This window comes from Bubalus kerabau, chromosome 19, assembly GCF_029407905.1.
Source record: "Bubalus kerabau isolate K-KA32 ecotype Philippines breed swamp buffalo chromosome 19, PCC_UOA_SB_1v2, whole genome shotgun sequence".
NCBI classification, from domain to species: Eukaryota; Metazoa; Chordata; class Mammalia; order Artiodactyla; family Bovidae; genus Bubalus; species Bubalus kerabau.
This window is the reverse complement of record NC_073642.1, coordinates 37,438,206-37,443,779: the sequence shown is the minus strand read 5'-3', so window position 1 is coordinate 37,443,779 and position 5,574 is coordinate 37,438,206. Positions and strand designations below refer to the sequence as shown.

At 38.4% G+C, this 5,574-nt stretch overlaps 1 long non-coding RNA gene across 1 annotated transcript; it reads right to left on the bottom strand.

Annotated features, from left to right (window-relative positions):
• Positions 1-958: 958 nt before the first annotated feature.
• On the bottom strand, positions 959-4,965 carry LOC129634050 (uncharacterized). The gene is made up of 2 exons (XR_008705390.1): positions 3,541-4,965; positions 959-1,669 (listed from the first exon to the last, which is right to left on the bottom strand). It is a non-coding gene; the product is annotated as an uncharacterized LOC129634050 (long non-coding RNA).
• Positions 4,966-5,574: the final 609 nt, after the last annotated feature.

The window sequence follows — 5,574 nt, the reverse complement described above, 5'->3', positions numbered from 1 at the left end:
AGTCTTCCTAAGGGTGGTTCCCTATGTGTTCAAAGGATAACCACCATCACGAATTGGAGCTGCATGACTTCTCGAGTAGTAGGACATCCAGGGCAGTTCTCACAACCATAAAACAAAACATCTTGAGACTCTAAACTAACCCATGTACTTCAGGAATGTGTCAGAAGTGTTGACTAGATTACTTTCAAATTAATCACTGTCTAAATGGTATTATGGGATTACCTTACTGTTTAGACCAATTTGCTATAACGTTTGGAGGAGGAAGAAAGGTTAATCCCATCTACAACAAATGACTGCTACATAGTCAGGGAAGAGTGGGTAAAATACCCACTATAAATGCATAGAAGAGCAAATAACCTAAAATTAAATCCCGGATGCAACTATGCTTACAAGCCCTTTGACAATTCCCATCCTTGGAAAATTTCACTGGCTGTTTTGTTTTTTTTTTAATTGAGGTTCTCCTATAGAAAAGGAGTTCCATATTACATAACCTCCTTTCCCTCAAAATATTTCTCACATTTCCTCTTCATTTTATTTCTCAGGCTCCCTAAACCCCTCTTCCCAAGTGTTGTCACCAGAAAATTCAAAATCCCTGTCACTTGTCACTTTTTTATGCAGAGAAATTTGCTTCAAATCAGTTTTGCATATATACAAATTTATTGAAGTGACCTGTTAAATCAAAGACTGTTCACTCCAGGTATGAACTCCTTAGTGGAAAAGAAGAACCTACAGAGTTTTTGAAATTTTGGTATTTTTACTTTAAATACATAGTGAGAGGGAACTATATGGATCTTTTAACAGATATGAATTGCCTTAGAAAACAGAAGTAGCAAGACAGCCAGAATTACATATGGAGGAAATGGCAGCGCACTCCAGTACTCTTGCCTGGAAAATCCCAGGGACAGAGGAGCCTAGTGGGCTACAGTCCATGGGGTTGCAAAGAGTCAGACACGACCGAGTGACTCCACTTTCACTTTATTTATCTGAGAATTTATTTTATTGTTTCACATAGATGCTTCCCCTTCTTTTACAATAATTATTCAGTGAATGAAGAACTCAAAATAAGGTATGTACAAAGTGCTATAATAACTAAGTAGTACAGGCATCCAACTCTAGCCAGCATAGTGACTAAAACAAGTATTAAGTATCTTATAGACAATACTGAAGCTACTGACAGTTTCCAAGAGACAAAATTACATTCTAGAAAGATGACTCTTTAACAGTTATGGAGGAGAAGTTAGCAGGATGATAAGTAAAACCAGATACCATGCAATCAGGAAGCTACAACAGACTGGTAAAGATCAAGGGAGGGTATTGCCCTAGCAGAGGAAGAGAGGTTGAAGAGAGGCCCCAGTTTTAAACATAATTACAAAGTTGAATTATGTTGTCTTTGTTATATACCATACAAAACTCACTGTAGCAATATGGGGTGATATCTTTGTACACATAAAGACTGAGTGAGCAATTTGTCCGTTTTTCTAGCCTTTTGGATTTTGTTATTTTGCCAACATTTTGTTGTTGTTGTTGTTCTCCCATTAGCAACACCTGAATTTTTCTTCCAGGGAAATGGCCTTTTCTCATTAAATACAGTCTGGTTAGGTCAATCAAGAACATCTATTTCCCTCCATTTTCTTCAATTCAGACCAATAAGATAGATCTTTTCTGCAATCTGATAGGAGTGGGAAGAAGAAAGGAAGATGATCAACAGCGGCACCTGATGAGGCTGTCTGTTGTTACTACCAGGATTTCAAAAGTTGCCCTAATTCTTATCTTTTAGATTTCTCAAGTTTCCTTATGTCTCCCTATACCCTCCTAAGAAATTATTTTCTGCCAACATTTGCTAAGGGAGGCTTCTATTCCTTACAAAAAAAGAAACCTAAATAATACAAAAGTATGACAAAAATAACTGAGTCAAGATAAAATAAAGTTCACAGAAGGACCCAGGTCTTCTAATACTCAGTATAGTGGTTTTTGAACCATGCCATAATGCCTCTAAATACTGAATAGGAGAAAATGTTCTTCAGACATAAGAAAAATAGTATCTAATGGAAATGTATTCCTCAATGCTAACTATAAAGAAAGGTACAATCACTGGTTTAGATCCCATGAAACCAAAGGCAAAGGGCAAACTGTATATTACACATGCTAGGACTTTATGAAAATATAACCTACCTTAACCATGTTTAAGGATTACACAAAAATACTGAATAAATCTAATAAAGCCCTGGGGGTATGGTAGTAATGGGCTACATGCCAAGTTGCTGACTGTCATCAAGTGGAGAAGTTCTGAGTTCTCACTACTGTTGCTGCTAATGTTGCCTCAAAATTCCATTTTGTGGTTTGTAGGTGAATTAAAGAACCTTCAATCAAGACTTTTAAACTAAGAGCTTTAGCAAATAATAAAAAGCCTTGCTAGGCATATTTCAAATCATCTTCTTGGTTCATTGAGCGTGTAAGAATAAAATTTAATGTAACCAGCAAGTTCCTTTCTGCTCAGTTTGTTTGCTCCCAAGTTTAGGTGACGATCAGACTCCTGTGACTGTACCTTGATCTTTCTGGTTTCTGGGGATAAAGAAATTCTCTAATTTATCTGCTAAGTAGGGAATATAGCTATCTGACAGGGGAGCCTGGTGGGCTGCCGTCTATGGGGTCGCACAGAGTTGGACACGACTGAAGCGACTTAGCAGCAGCAGCACAGAAAAAAAAAAAAAAATCAAGCTGAAATTCACAATACAGGAGCTATTGGAAGGGGAAGGGACAATAAAATCAAAGTGAAACAAGACGACAGACTGAAAAATCCTGAAAGTGGAAACATATTAGTGCTGAAAATATTGGCAGATTACCAGAAAGTATTCTGCCATAAAATAATCAAGTTTAGAAGCACTAACTTTAAACTGAGGAAAGGAAATTAACTGGAGAAAAATACAAAAAAAAAAAAATCAGTAAAGAGGAAATATAAAGGAATAATCAGACTTGAATTTGAGAGGAGACAATGACAGCCTCCCTTTATTTTAATGAGAAAAATAACCGACAAAAGGTGCTTCCTTTTCTACCTGCCGAAGAATTACTGTGAATAAAAATTCATTGTATCTGATCACAACACTGACGATTCTCTGATTTAGTCCACTGTGTTTTAATCAACAAGATAAAATAAGAATACTGGTAAACAAGGTGTAATTTCTTTTACCCTGGCCAGTAAGATCCGAATAACACTGGTCATATCTTCCCAGATCCTTTCAAAGCCCCGCTGGTGGAGGTGACTTTTTCCTCATAAGGTTGCTTTATTTAGATTTCAAACAAACCAAAGCAGACAGAAGAGGTGACCACAAGTGAATCCTTCCACTTATGAGATGGGAAACCGGAGTCTGTGGCTCCAGCCAAAAGGAGCTACAGACAGAACCGGGTTCCCTCAGGTCTCCGCTGACCCCATGCCCCAAGGGCAGCCCCTCCACCACCAAGCAGAGAAAAACCCAGAACAAACACGAGAAAAGAAAAGCAAGGGCTAAAAGGAAAGGACCCAAGGAGAAGGGCAACACAAACCTTCTGTGAGGTAGTCTCGGGGTGGCGTCAGGCGGTGCCCCACGAGCCCACGCAGCCCAGGCCTGGTCTCGGAACATTTTTAAGTTTATTCAGCAGGACGCAGTGTTAAGACTCCTTGTGGCTGGAGATGTGGGCCTGGGCCTCCCGGTCGTCGTTGTAGGCACAGTCCTGAAAAAGGCAGAGCCCCGCCAAGCTTCACGGCCTCGACCATCGGGACTCCTCGCCTCTGTGGGGCCTCACTTCTGTAGGCTGTCTATGGGTTCTGGCTCCTCACTTTCCACACAAGCCCGATGAGGCACTCCCGTGCCTTGAAGTAACTGCCCTCCTAGGAGGTATTAGGGAGCCAAAACAAGACCATGTTCCAGTCACACAGGTCGCCTTGTTCCACCAGTGCGTTGCCTGCTAAGCAGCTTCAGTCATATTCTACTCTGTGTGATCCCATGGGCTGCCACCCGCCAGGTTCCTCTGTCCATAGGATTCTCCAGGCAACAATACTGGAGTGGGTTACCATTCCCTGCTTGCTCCAGGAGATCTTCGAGATTCAGGATTCAGGTCTCTTATGTCTCCTGCATTAGGCAGGTGCGTTCTTTACCACTAGCGCCACGTGGGAAGCCCACCAGGATCACCTGGAAATCCTCAACTCCGCTCCTGCTACAGCCCTCTCTTTCTGCCAGCTGGATGCTAGCAGTCATAGCAAAAATCTGCTTATCTACACAGCGTAGGATGGCAGATCAGTATCTCTAGATGTGTTCTTGCAGTATACAATTAATTTATTTGAAACATTGTGTATTAATTGAGTTACAGGATAAATAATTTTACAAGGAGATTTTGAATTAATTATGAAGAGTATTTGACAGAAGATAACATTTAAATACAATGGAGTAACCTAACAGTTTGAAACCTAATAAAGCAGAAGACAAAGTTAATGAGCAACTGAAAGACAGTTTGAAATCTCTGTATATTGAGCTATACCTGTTTTTAAAAGATTATTTTGTTTGCTTTTTTGCTTATCTGGATGACCATCTATGTGGTAGAGCTGTAATGGCATGTTATAAATATGGCTTCACATCTTTTGGCTTTTATTGTTTAAAAGCATTATTACTTTTTGAGCTATGGAGAGTTACTTTAGTAATTAACTATGTACACGGCCATATCTAGTCTGTATTAGAGGTGTGTTTAGAGTTTAAGTTAAAATTTTGAAGATCAAAATTGTAGAATAAAAGCAAATTCTACAATAGAGAAGTTTAAAAAACCATTAGTGTAAAAATCTGAATAGCCTGTTTCTTTCATAGAAGTTTGACTTTTTATGACCTGCTTATAAGCATTTGCTGTGCTTCAACAGCAAATGTTTTGAATTATTGATATTTTCTTTATCTTCTTTATCCTTTTCCTTTCTTAATCATTTTTAATCTTGCATTATCAACCTACTGTATGCCAGCCTATATGAAAGATACTTCATTTATTTTTTAGAACAGTTTTAGACTTTACAGAAAAAATTGAGTGATAATACAGAGTTCATTTATACCCTGAACAGTTTCCCCACTATTAACGTATGATATTAGTTGGACAGATATTGTACATTTGTTACAAGTGATGAACCAGTGTTAAACCATGTAATTAATGAATTAATGAAACTCCATACATTCTACAAATCTTCTTAGTTATTACCTTATATTATTTTTCTTCCAGGATCCAGTCAGGATATTTAGGTGTTATATCTCCTTAGGCTCTTGGCTATGATAGCTTTTCAGATTTTATCTGTTTTTGGATGACCTTAACAATTTTGAGGAATACATGTCAGGCATTTTGTTGAATGTTCCTTAGTTGGAATTTGCCGCTTTTTTTCCCCTCACAGATAGACTGAAGTTATGGATTTCAGGCAGGAAAACCATGGAATTAAAGTAAATAGCTCATGCAATTAATTACTACTATTAAAATTAATGTTGATGTTGACCTTGATCACACCTGGCTGAGGTAGTGTTTTTCAGATTTTTTCATTGCTTCTCCCTCCCTCAAACTGTTTTCTTAGAAGAC